The sequence below is a fragment of the Olea europaea genome, chromosome 13 (assembly GCF_002742605.1).
Source record: "Olea europaea var. sylvestris chromosome 13, O_europaea_v1, whole genome shotgun sequence".
NCBI lineage: Eukaryota > Viridiplantae > Streptophyta > Magnoliopsida > Lamiales > Oleaceae > Olea > Olea europaea.
Window position 1 is genome coordinate 142,478 of NC_036249.1, and position 14,386 is coordinate 156,863.

Below are 14,386 nucleotides of genomic sequence, written 5' to 3' on the forward strand. Positions count from 1 at the left end.
GTCCCTGGTCGATCAAGTATTTGTTTTGCGTGGTTTGAGAAAGTTGCACTATTGGCTTTTGTTTGAAGGTAAAATCTATGATACGAAATACAATTTTTCATTCGTTCTTTCTAAAAGAAACATTTCACAGTTCTTTCTTGTTGTGATTTCTTAAATGCAAATAAAATTCCAATTTGTCAATGTTAAAGCCAATGCCTTGCAAACATCCTTTGATTGAGCAAAAAAAAGGTGTAATCAGCTTTGATTTTTGTGAAAATGAATATCCTTTCTATTTATCTTAGTTTTTAACTGCACATATGAATTTATCTTTTCATTTATCTTAGTTTTTAACAGCTCATATGAATGTATCATTTGTATCTATTACTTGTGTATTTTAAATTGAAGTGGTTGATGTCACATGGCTAAATACCTGTGTAAGATTATAAAAAAAAATTTCTTTTAAATTTCGAATTTCCTTGTCTTGTCAATGCTTGGTGCTTAATTGTCTCTCTACACTATTCTTTAATATATGACTAAAGAAAACCATGGGAGATATTGTGCACCAAATCTTGACCAGAATTTCAACAAGGGATATGATGAAAAGAATGTTGTACAAAATCTACACCAAGCTTGCGTTTTAAGATAGCCAATGAAAGCGGAAAACTAAGGATTTTGTCTGATTATGTGACAGGTTGTGCAATTCATCATCCAATGAAACAGAACAAATACAATAAAGATTGTGCAAATGAAGTAATCTGTTCACTTGGTATGTTACAATTCCACTTTATCAATGCTTTACTCAACAAAAAATAAATAAAATTAAGGCATGATGTATAATGTGTGCTTGCATGAATATCCATTTTCATTTTGTAGATGAGTTGATGTGACCCAAGTCCCGTATACTATAATGTATACTAACATTAACTATGCTACTTTGTTTTATTATCACAGAGTATCGTCATTTATCATAGTTTTATTTTAATTATTTAAATTTTCTTCTCTATTGAAAATGTCAACTCACATTCTGGTGTTAATAGTTTTCGTTGTGCTCTGAGAAACGGGGTGTGTGGTTCCGGTGGTCGTTGGCGGCTTTATGGTTGGCGGAGTGGTGGTTGACGGCAGTGGGGTCGTCGGATCTCTGCGCTATTTGCGCTGCTCGAAGTTCCCGCAACTGATTTCAAACTGGATTCCACTGAATCTAGCCTTGTTCCCATCCTCAGCAATCGTACTCTCTCTAAGGTATTTATAATTGGGTATCCTCAACTTTGTGTAGTTTTGAAAATAGTGCGGTTATTTTTAATTCGATGTTTTCATAGACATAGTTCTATTTCTTTCTTTCTTTTATTTTCGGTTTTATATGATCGTTCCTTTTGTTGAAACTTTTAATCGGGCGGTCAGAATTTTGGATTTATAACAACAATTTGAAAGGATAATATCGTCTTTGATCTTATGGTATTGATTAACTATTTAGCACAATAATGCTCTTATTTTTAAATTTATAATGTGTGACCAAAGATTCTGGAATACATTATAGTGATTCCAATACTTCATAATACCAATTTTCTATTTGAAAAATGTAATGATGAATCTATGAATTTCTTCAAAAATAATGGACATCTTAGATTAGATTTTATCGGAAAGACATGAAAAATGAAGATGGTGGTTTAATTGATGGGATCCAATTGGCATGCATCGCCGGAAAATGGGATTATTGAGTTGGAATTCATTTATTAAGATAGATGATTATTCTGTCCTAAAATCATGACATTTTTTTTATAACATAATCTGTTTTTTTTTTTTTTTTCATAAGAGGTCTCCGAGAGACAACTCTCACCCACGGAGCACTCTTTTCAATTTCTCATTTTCTAATTAAAATTTTTGAGCTTCTGAATTGTTTTTTGGTTTTGAAGGACTTGAGAAGAAAACAGGAGGATGTCACTGATGCCAAACCATTTTCGTAAAGTGGGAACAAGGGTTTTGCCATCTTCATCACCCTTTTTTACGCTGCGGCCTGAGAGGCGTATGTCTAATTCAAGAGGGTCTGAGTAGAACTCGAATTTTCAGGACAAAGATAAAGAGGTCAACATGCAGGTTCTGCTAAGATGTATGTGAATTTTTTCAAGATTTAATTTATTCACTCTTTCAATGTTTTTAAAGTAAATTCATTATAGATTTTTGTTTTTAGGTTTTAATTCACAAGCACGGAAATTTATATTAAGGCAGGAAAGTTGAAATCTATCAAAAAATTATGCAAACATATTTCCCACTTTGGTTGGGCCTAAATTTGCCAGTAAATCAATAATGTTACAAAATGAGAACTCCATTTGTGAACTCATCTCTTCGATTTTGTTTAAATGTACTATGTTAACTATTTTATTTGAATTTAATTTTAGGGCATTGAGTGATGATGAACAGAGGGCGAATGTGCCTAAGGTTATCACTCGCAATGAAAATAAACGACAAGTCACTATTTTGAAGGCCTGGCTAACAAGCAATTGTTTTTCCCAAAAATTTGAGCAAGCATATCTAGCAACTCTGGGTCTTTTAGAGATCAAAGAATTTAGTGTTGTAACCAAGAATTAGGATTTTCTATTGGGCTTATCTTGAGATTTCTTCAAATCTTCGATTTTCATCGAAATTCTAATTCGGGAATAGCCCATATTGCTTTAGCGCTATAAATTTCAGAAGCATGAAAAATTTTGGCAGTTCTATATGAACCAGCACTTAAAACCAGCCACAAGATGTTGGCATTTTGTTGGCACTTTGTGTAGTATTCTGTGCTTGGTATACTCAATGTTCTTCAACTGGCGGTGCCTAATTTTCGTGCCCTTATTTGGGTATTGTTTGCCGTGGTATAGCCATTTCTTTGTTGAAAAGAATGTTCTAGCAACTTTTGGGCATCCCTTCTCGTCTCTACTATGTGATTGGAAGATGTTTGGCCTAATGCTTGGTCAAATGGATAGAGAAATCAAGAGGCTTGGTAAGGGGCCTATCTTGCAAACCTACGGATTTTCTGATTTTAGTTTGTTTAGAAGACGTAGTTTTAATAGCAAGTGAATCTTTTTCAATTTTGTTTGAACTTTCTATATTGCCTTTTCTGTTCCTTTTTTTATGGTCTTCACCATTACTGCAATCACACCACCACCAACACCATCATCACTAACACAACAACGCACCAGAGACATATCTGTGCACACCACCACACACATGTACACACTATCACATAAAGATCCGCATCACATATTTAGCCTTCAATCGTCACCAAAGCCTTTGAACTCATCCATCACCATCGATAAAAAAAAATCCCCAACACCTACTCACCTTTGATTGGAGGCTCAGCCCCTCATGTAGGCCCACATCCTAAAATCAGCAAGGACTATTTACAAGTTCGTATTTTTTCAAGGGGTCTGATGTTGTAAAGATATTAGATACACTTGCTCAGTTTTATCCAGATGTCATACTACCTAATATCAGACAAACTTTAACTGTTTAAATATTTTTCATGTAAGGTGCAATAAAGAGCTTTTGATAGTAGTGTTAAAAAGGATTTTCCTGTGTCCCCTCTTTCATCATTTTAAGCCATGTATTTGCTTTTCAGTGGCCCACTGTCTCCATTAATTAAATTGTTAATTCTTGTTATTCCCAATTCATCCTATGCTTCCGTTACGCCAGTAGTTCTCAAGTTATTATACATGATTGTGCTATTTGAATGTTCAGCCAAGCTTTTTTGTCTTGGGCATTTTACATTGTCAAATATGGTTGTTTTTTAGGCTTGAACAAAGAACAACAAGATACTGTGTAAAATACTTATTTATATCTATATTTCTTTAGAAAACAAAATCTCCATTTTTCTTTGTATGATAGTTATTGTCAAAAGCTTTGACAGTTCCTGAAACAACAAGCATTAATGATGCTTGTGTCGTCAGATAGCTGCTCGTACAATTAATGCCTTATTGCTGACTGATTCAAATGCATTATTGTGCTAAATCCTGACCAATAGGGTATGGTATGGCTTCTATTGCACATTTGGTAAATTTGAAGCAATTAAAAGTTTAGATCTTTCCCTTACTCTTGCTTTTTTTTTTTTTTTCATTGAAGGATAACACTACAAAAGTTGTTGCTTGTGAAGTTAATCTCGATGAAACGACTGTTTCAAAACTCATAACAAAAATTATTGTCTTGAACTGCTTTCAATATTTCATATCCAATGTTAACATATTTTCTACTTTTTTTCGTATAATTAGCTCTTTATCTTTACTGGTTTTTTGTCAGGCTTCCTTATGCACCAATTAAATACTTTCTTCGCTTCCCAAAAATTCATTCAATGTAGTTCTCTCTCATGAATACTCAATACTTAAGTAAGTCAACACACTAATATCACCTTCTAGAAAATTCAAGCCATGCATTACATGGCCAGAAACTAGTATATATATAAACGGCAGATTGAAGGGATTATTTTTTGAGGACTTCAAATTGGAGTAAAAGAAAAGGGGCTGCTGGTCTATAATATATATATGTATATATATATGCTTGGAGGATTTTTTTGGCAGCCAACTGGGGAGAAAATTGGAGGGGAAGACGTCGACTACGGTTGGAGTATAAAAGGCAGCCGCTTGGGAAATTGTTGAGAGATTCACACATATAATTGGGCAGCCGATTGGAGGGGAGTTGGAAAAAAAAATACAACCTGGTTGCTGCCTTAAATTATATATACACAAACAATAACGGCAGTTTGAGTGGAAAAGAAAGTGGAGAAATTGAAAAGGAATTGAGGCTACCTGGTATTTATTGGAGAAGATAGAAAAAAAGTTGAGCTGCTGGAATTGAATAGATATACGCATTGGGTGGCTAAATTATTTAATCTAGACACAAAGTTGGTGACTGCAAGGGTGAAATTACACACGGCAAAAGGCACATAAATTGGAAAAAAATACATACTTGCTCAGCCTTTACAAGTTAATCACATTCCGTCGACTCTCGGTGATCTCTTTCCTCTTTTATATGTTTAATCCCAAAATTATGCTAGGCTAAGTCTTTTCATGTATTGAATGGATGACAAAATTGTTTAATTCTTAGTTTTAATTCGAGACCTATGTTTTTATCTAAATTTTTGAGGTGTGATTCCATTAATATCCATAATTACATTATTTTGATGTTTGCGTACCATTAGGACAATAAGTTGCTTATTCGTAGTGTTGAAAAACTCACAATAGGTAGAACACTATTATTGGTACATACGGACAATAAATATTAGACATAATATTTGTAGCATGTGCGATAATATGTGATAATCATAAATGTCAATGCATGTTTGCCATATGAATTCGAACTAAGAATAGGATCGTCTCGTGGTAATCATATGTTTATTCTATCTTGGGAAAAAATAATAAATAAAAGTGAAATTATCAATCGTCGCAATTGCATGAATTAAGATAATTATTACTGGTTGAGAATTAGAATTAAGAATTAATCAATGGCGTCGAAAATCCAATACGTTCACACACTTGAATTTTTTTAAAATCATTTTTCATTGATTTCGTAAGTTTTAATTATAAAAATTATTTAGCTATTCATTCGATCGTCTTTTGATTGCAAACACGAATTTAAATATATTAAACATACTAAAATTAATCATTATTCCCTGTGGGACGATAACTCTCTCATCACGATTATTACTTGTATAATGAACTTGTACGCTTGTGGGATCTTGACGAACCGTAGCTCTTGCAGTTGTAGATATATAAGAGCCATTGAACTGTTCCGGACGTCATCATCCAATGTTTCACTTTGACCCACGTCATCATCCAACGTTTCACTTCGAGCCATCTCCAATAGGCAATAGTTACACCTGTTGGGGGATATGGTATAAAGGATATTTTATACGTGGACAATATTTTAGCACGAGTTCAACAACACAAAAATGATGTTAAACTACAAAGGAAAATGATAGAACCAAAAATTAGAAAAAGAAGAAATTTGGATGAAATTATCCAGACAACTGATAACACTCTTTCATTTAAACGAATTTGTCTTGTAATGGTGCTAACAAAGTAACGGCAATTGTCTCTCGAGATACAACGGATTACTCTTTGCAGTAGAAGCACTTCCAACAACAAAGCAATACTGAACTTGAACAGATTATTCTATATTCAAAGAATGATTTTGAATGAAAAGTTTGAAGAGTTATTTATGTAAGACTCAAAAATATGAATTGAGATGCCTAGATAACGTCCAAAGGGTCCAATTTATAGAAACCTCGGTGCTCGCTTGATGTTGAGCTATCACTCAAAAGTCATAAGTGCTAAAAATCGAAAAAAAATTCTTCCGACTTTGGATCACAATTTCTTATTCTTTTGGAAATTGATTTTGAGATTTTAAATATATCACGATCATCTACTAAATGAATCGAACAAGCTAGTCTATTTATTTGCATATTTTGATTATCGGATCAAGTTCGAATATTTGGCCGAATTGACACCAAAGTTATTTTTCACATTTTTCATGGTTTTATACTTAATTAATTTTCATCTCTTTTAAACCAAATTCCAACATTTGAGGTCAATTTTGCACCCTTTTTGTGCAAATTTTGTACCAAATTGAAAGCTGTCTCCAATTTTAAAAACCAAAAGTTGTACTAAATGAACATTATTTCATCATTTTTTTTTCATTTGTAATTCTTAACAATTCATCTATCTCAAAAATTATTTAATTATTTTTTTTGCTACTACATAAATTATTATAAAAAAATTTTATTGATTACATGATTAAAATTTATTACAAATGCATATAATAATGATAATAACAATTACACAATTAAATTAAGAATTAAAATAAATTGTATAACAAAAAAGAAACACAAGGGAAAGAAAATCTTGTTCTATACCAAAATGAAGGGAAAAATTATACAAATTTCCTTTGCACCATTTTGGCGCAGAGGAATAGTGTTGCACATGTGCACCAAAATGGTGCAAAAAATGGCGCCTGGTTGAAGGAGGTTTGCACCATTTTTTTGGGTGCAAAATGAAACATTTTAATGTTTTGGGATCTCCATTGAAGATGCCCTAAAAATGAATGAAATTGTTGGGAATTTTAGTCTCGACAAATGTGGTAAGCAATACTGTATATTGTAGATTTATTGTGAGAGAAAGTTCAATTTAATATAATTACAAATCTCAAAACCAATACAAAAGCTGGTGTATACACTCTACAGTCTCTTAGTCACTAAATATATTCGCGTCCCAGTCGTGTGTTACTATAACTCAGATATCTACAAGAATCTAGGCTATATTTTTCAATTCTACCTTTTTTCTCTGCGCATACAATTTTCCCAATAAGACATACTTAGAAGCTACACACATCTATAGATACAAAATAGGCGGAGTTGCATTTTTCCTTTTTAAGACACATCTATAGATACAAAATAGGCGGAGTTGCATTTTTCCTTTTTAAGCATACCAAGGTGTAGGACTAGGACAAATTGACTCATTTGAAACGTCTGTGTTTACTGGGCCGATTCTCTAGGTTTTTAACTCGCTTGAGTCACCTCATTGTTTAAGAATAGTAGAGCACAACGTGACAGTAAGACACGATCCATGTTCTATTTTCAAATGCTTAAAACACACGTTGAGTCAACTTTTTTGATACATTAACAAACTTATTGTTTTGACATTGATGAGGTTTTTTCCGGATTAAAGTTTTTTTAGGGTCTCACATGGAAAAATAAACCACATTGATCTACAGCACAACTAGTATGGTGTGATTAGAAATTCACATTGTCAAATAACTTTTCTAGTTATCGAGTGAAACTTAAAAAATATAATAATAAATTATTGAACTATCTCTACTTTCTCAATATTTCAAATTGTTTACTAGTTGGAAAAATTATTCATGGACATGAAATAAATATTAAAAATTCAAACATAAATAAAAAGCAAATAAAAAGAAAATAAAATTTGGGAATGAAATCATAAATATTAATAAGTGAAAATTACAAGAGTCCAGGCATTTAAAGATCACAATGCAAAAATTTGGTGGGAAGGTTTTTTATTTAGAATTCATATATTAATTTAATAATATTAATACTAAATATTTCATCCCCAGTTTATCCCTAAAGTTCAATTTCACAACACCTTCTGATTTCCTCCTCTCCTCACTCTTTCTAGATAACCCTCGTCTCCGGTGCCGCTGCCCAGTGCTGGAGACCAAGCCCACTACCGGAAGTTACCACCGAACTCACATCAACGATCGTTCATTGGCTCACTTAGGCAGAAGTGCAGCAACTACGTCTTGTGACGATTGAAAATTTCACCGACGATTCATGGCATTTCCCTGGCGGTGTGAGCACCGGTTCTTCTTTGCTCACTACGACGACGATGATGGAATTGTGAGCATGCTTCTTCTCTGCTAAGCTTTTGTTGGTCGATGCTATTGTGAACGGCAACCTCGTGATGGTATGGTGTGGATCTAGGTAGCGATATGGTGTGGCACAGGCGGTGGCTATAGTGGTCGGCATTTTTTTGGTTGGTGTTTGTTCGTGGTGTGAGCGGCGACTCTCCGTTCAGCAGCCGCGATGTTTACAATAGCTGTAGCAATATTGTGTTGTTCTATAGTGGCTTGTGGTATTTTCTTCAGTGGCAATGTGATGTTTGTGGTGTAGTATTGTTGGTATGTTGAAGGGGAATACGTGGCGGTTGGTGGCCGGCTTGGCTTTGTGCATTGGCTAGCGGGTAGCGGTGGTAATTTTCATGTGGTCGTGGTCATGTTGGCGGTGGTTGTGATGGTGATGTGATGGGAGTGGGTAGTGTTTGTGACGAAGTATTATGGCTAAATGGGATCAGGATAGGGTCTGGTGATGCGGTGGTGTGGAGTGGTGTGGTGCAAGCGGCGATTAGGTGGTGGTGATTTGTGACCAAGATTGGTGTTAGATCGGGATCGGTGGTGGGGGTGTTTGAAATCTCTGACCAACTATTTTAACGCCTGTAACCAACTATTTCGCTGATTTGTGACAAAAAAATTAGGTGTGTGTGATTAAAAAATAATTTGTGACCTATGTGTCACATAGATAAAATGTGACATGTAATTTTGATGATCTGCGACCTCAAAATAATTTGTGAGCTACAAAATTTTTGATTTGTGACCACGAAATAATCTATGATCAATTGATTTGACGATATATGATCAGTAAATAAATCTGTGACCAATAATTATGAATTTGTGACCATTAATTGCTTAACCGTGATTTTATTATTTTTATTTAATAATTATTTTTAATTAACTAAAAATATACCTGAATTTTGAATTTTCATACTATTTACTTGATTTTTGAAATGATGTAAAGAATATACCTGCAATATGATTTTTTCCCCTATTAATAATAACCAAACAAGTTATTTCATTTCAATACCTTAATATAAATGAGAGGAAATAAGCCCAGTACGGCCCAAAATCATGAAAATTGATTGATACGCTTAATTATTAACAGTAATTTTTACGTGAATTCTCAGTTATAAAGTTTTGTTACCTTTTGTACTAAAAGTGACAGAGAACAAAAGTGGCATATGATATGTCATTTATTTATATTTTTATTTTGTTTCAAAGTGACAAATCTTGAGCGTGAGATAGTAATAGTATCATGTAATAGTATATCCGTGAATTAAAAATGATCTATATTCATCTAGAAAAATAACTCTTGCTTTGCATGTAGGGATGAGAATAGGGTGGATGTAGGGTAAGTCAGCCATTTCGATTCTCCGACTCGTCAAATATTTTTATTACTTTGTCCCACCCCATACCCGTTTAAAGTAGGACATGGTGGGGGTTCGGGGAAGGTCCCATGTCCCTTTTTTAACTTTTTTTATATCTTTAATTAGTGAATATTAGTACTTCTTCTTCTTCATTTTTTTTTTTTTCCAGTTTGTACAAATAACTCATGTTATATTTAAAAATGATGATAAATATTTCTTTTTGTTTGGTAAGAAATTTAAATTTAAAATTAGCTTTAAATGGGGGTGAGGACCATGTTTTCCATAACCGTCCCATACCCATTTCAGAACGATGACCCCTGTCCTGTTTACTCGAAAGTGGGGTTCACGAGTATCGGGTTGAACGAATTTTTTGTCATCTCCATTTGCATGTGATTGTTGAGGCACAGAAACAAGGAGGTTAGGAAACTCATTTGAACCCTTTGTACTTTCGTATGTTTTATAGTTAAATTTTATACAGGCAATTTACTGTTAGTGTTTTTATTTCAAAGGTAAAAATTAAGTATGGACGTATGTAATACGTATTTTAATTTATAGTAGCAAACAAAACTGAAAGACAGTTCAAAATAAAAAAACTCAAATATTCGAGTTTTATAAATCTTCCAATTTTCCTTTTTTTTTCCCGTGGCTTCTTTTTCATAATAACAACTGAAATGGTTTCATTTGTGTCGTTCTTGAATTCTTCAACTTTTATATTCATTCTCTTATTCACATTTGCCTCCAAATAGGCGAAGTTATTAATTTTATCCATATAATGCAAAAATAATTTAAATTAGATAGTGTGCTATTTTCTTACACAAAAAAAAAAAAAAAAAGGGTGGCAGAGCATGTCACTTTCAAATTTTAGCACCTTAATTTATATACAAGGCAAATAAAGTATTTCATCATGTCACTTTTTAATGTAAAGGAAAGGTTAATTTCATATTCCTATTTATATTTCAAAAACACTTGTATGCATCTCTTTAATTGAGATAAAAATAAATAAAATCAAGTCAAATGAGAGTGTACAACTTTCTTTGAAAAAAGTGACACAGTCATTTTCACCTTGTGATATATATATTTGCATTTTCAAAAACTCCTTGTATGCATCTCTTTAATTGATTTAAGGTAGAATTGACATATATACATTGACTCAATCCAATAGATTTTTGCTGATTATTTACAGATTTTGAGAAGCAAATGCACAAATTCCTTAGGTAAAAATAGAGCAAGGAGCCACTTATTGATAGGTGACAATAATTTTCTCTTTCGATTTCAATTTTTTGTTAATTGTTTTGGTTGTTAGTTTTCAGTTTTGGTCACTTTCTTCGCTTTTGTTTTGAGAATTTTGGGTTTTAATTAAATACGTTATCTAATGTGGAAACTATTTTTAACTCTATGTTTATATTAATTTTCAAAATGACCTTAATTTAAAGATAATTGCGCAAGTTGCCTATAAATAGTCCATTAAGCCCAATGGGCGTAGTAGTGACATCATGTGCTATCAAGGAAATTATTAAGTCTTTGTTTGGCGGAAATTAAGCCATTATTTGAGCCCTATTTTTGGGCCAAAATGTATTTTAGAATAGTATTTTGTTCGATCATGTGGGGCTAAAAAGTAAAAAAATTTGTGGATTTATATGTAAAATTATTATTAAAAAATGTGTGTGTTAAAAATGAGTTTTTTGAAAAAACAGGGGCCGAATATATGTTAAAATTAGTTTGTAGTACATTTTGATAAAAATATATGAAATCTGTGATTAAAAGTTGTGTTCTCATGAAATATATGGTTAAACATAATTGTTGATCTTGAAATTAAAATTAAAATTTTAATACATACCAAATATGGACTAGATATGGGGATAATTAGGCCAAATTAGACATGATAACAAAAAAAAAAAAAAATTTGTTGTTCCGGGTATTTATTTTAGCGGAATAACGATTGTATATGTTGTTAATAAACAAAATTTAAACTTGTAGGAGCGTAGTTGAAACACTATTATTGTAAGCAAAAGTTCCAACCCGCAGAAGCGTAGTTAGAACACAATGTAAGGAAACAAAGTATATAATTAAAACGACCACACAAAACCAAAATGAAATAAGGAGTAGAAAAAGAAATCTAAAATGAGTATAATGCTTTCCTTAAGACAAATTGCCCTACTATGATGCTCACGGTTGAATGGCAAATGTCTCCCAATATATAACGGATACATACTTGTGGTAGCAGCACTTCAAACCACAAGAACGGTGAAACTTCGACAGAATTTTTTCTCTACAAATGAATGTTATGAGAATGAGAGAAAGATGAATTGTAAGAGAAGAATGGATGTTCAATACAATGTTGTGCTTAAAATCACATTCATAGGGTCCTATTTATAGATGTAGAAAGGGTGCAAATGAAGTAGTGTGGACCAAAACCTACATCATTTCAAAAAGTTGCAACACTTCATTTCTTCCAATTTTGGACCGCAATTTCTCATTCATCCATAATCGATATTTCAAATATACCTTGACGATCTACTCAAAGAGTAAAATAAGTTGGTCTAGTTACTTTTGTAATTTGATCATCGGATCAAGTTCGCATATTTGGCCAAAGTTGACACGAAGTCACATATTTTCATTTTTTCAGTTTTACACTCAACCAATTTTCAGCTATTTTTGAACCAATTCCAACAATTCCCCACATGAATGGAAATTTGAGTATGCACGTGTAGCTCTATGATATGATACATTGTAGAGAGAGAGCGGAAAGCCACTGCATCGGGGATGGTAACTTCTGACCTTGAAGCTCTCGTAGTGAAATACCATCGGACTTACTCGGCTAGGTGGTGAATATGATGTTTTAAACCATTCAGCCTTTAGTTTAAGCCAAGACAACGATGTTCACACAAATGTCTTCCCTATTTCGTACTTATTTCTTATGATTTGGTTCACTTCGGCCCTAAACCCATCTCGATTTCATAATGTTTAAAGAATTCAAGCCTCGAATAATTCTTATTGAAGCGGCCCCACTTCACACTTACTTAGGTGACCTCCTATTAAGAGTATTCTGCCCTACTTTACTTGACTTTAATCAAGATATAGGAATCATTAAGAGATTAACTTGACCTTTAACCACTCTGCAGAAAACACTTTTGTATCATAGGAATGAGTCAGGAAATTTGATTTCTTAAGTGCTTCATGGAATTCTTACAACTTAGTTGTCCCTTTGAATCAAGATCTTGGGATCTTTAGTCAACAAGGTAGGTTACCATTGCCAAGACTCTTACATAGTAGACTTTAATCTCATTTCTTTCGATAGACAACTTACTTGATCTCTAGGCAAACCTTTCGTAAGTGGATCCGTAACGTTTTCTTTTTAATTTCACATAATTTACCGAGATAATAACATTTGAGATCAGTTGCTTAATGGTGTTGTGTCTACGACGTATATGTCTAGACTTACCATTGTACATGCTGCTTCTTGCCCTTTCAAACACTGATTGACCATCACAATGTATACTAATTAGAGGTACCAGCTTAGGCCAACATGAAATGGCTTCTAGAAAATTATGAAGTCATTCTGCTTCTTCTCCAACTTTATCCAAAGCAATAAACTCGAATTCTATACTTGATTGAGCTATACACATTTGCTTTATCGATTTCCATGAGACAGCAGCTCCCACTAGGGTAAACACATGGCCGCTAGTGGACTTGGAATCTTTCATATTGGATATCCAATTCGAATCACAATATCCTTCCAATATCTCAGAATATTTCTTGAAGTGTAATACATGGTTTAAGGTATGTTTCAAATACCTAAGTACCCTTATCAAAGTCTTCCAATGGTCATGGCTTGGATTATTCGTGAATTTACTAAGTTTATTTACCGCAAAGGCAATGTCCGGTTGAGTACAATTCGTGATGTACATTAGACTGCCTATCGCTTGTGAATACCTTAGTTGTGACATTCTCCCTCATTTTTGACTAAGTGCAAACTTGGGTCAATAGGGGTTTGTGAAGGACTTTCCTCGAATACTTCGTATTTCTTAAGTACTTTCTCAATGTAATGTGATGGGGAAAGTGCAAGTCCTTTCGACATTTTAGTGATTTTAATTCCTAAAATCACATCTGCTACACCCACGTCTTTCATATCGAAGTGCTTCGTTAACATTCTCTTGGTGTTGAGTAGCTCTTCGTGACTATTGCCCTTTATCAACATATTGTCTAAATAAAGACATACTATTACGTAGACATTTGGTGTATTTTTTACGTATACACACTTGTCACATTTATTTATTTTGAATCCGTTCGACAACATCATTTTGCCAAATTTTTGGTGCCATTGTTTCGGAGCTTGTTTCAATCCATATAAGGACTTAACGAGTTTACAAACTTTGTCCTTTTGGTTAGGAGAAACGAACCCTTCAAGTTGATCCATGTGTATTTCCTCTTGTAACTCATCATTTAGGAATGCCGTTTTAACATCCATTTGATGAATCTCAAGGTTATGTATTGTCACAATTGCAATTAGTAACCTTATAAACGTAATTCTAGTTACAGGTGAGTAGGTATCAAAGAAGTCGAATACTTCTTTTGTCTATACCCTTTGGCAACCAACCTAGCTTTATACTTGTCAATGGATCCATCCGGCTTCAACTTTTTCTTGAATATCCATTTACATTCCA

At 33.3% G+C, this 14,386-nt stretch overlaps 1 long non-coding RNA gene across 1 annotated transcript; it reads left to right on the forward strand.

Annotated features, from left to right (window-relative positions):
- Positions 1–674: 674 nt before the first annotated feature.
- Positions 675–3,534, forward strand: LOC111408169. Its single transcript, XR_002705287.1, has 4 exons — positions 675–745; positions 1,017–1,218; positions 1,890–2,083; positions 2,373–3,534. It is a non-coding gene; the product is annotated as an uncharacterized LOC111408169 (long non-coding RNA).
- The last annotated feature ends 10,852 nt before the right edge of the window (positions 3,535–14,386 follow it).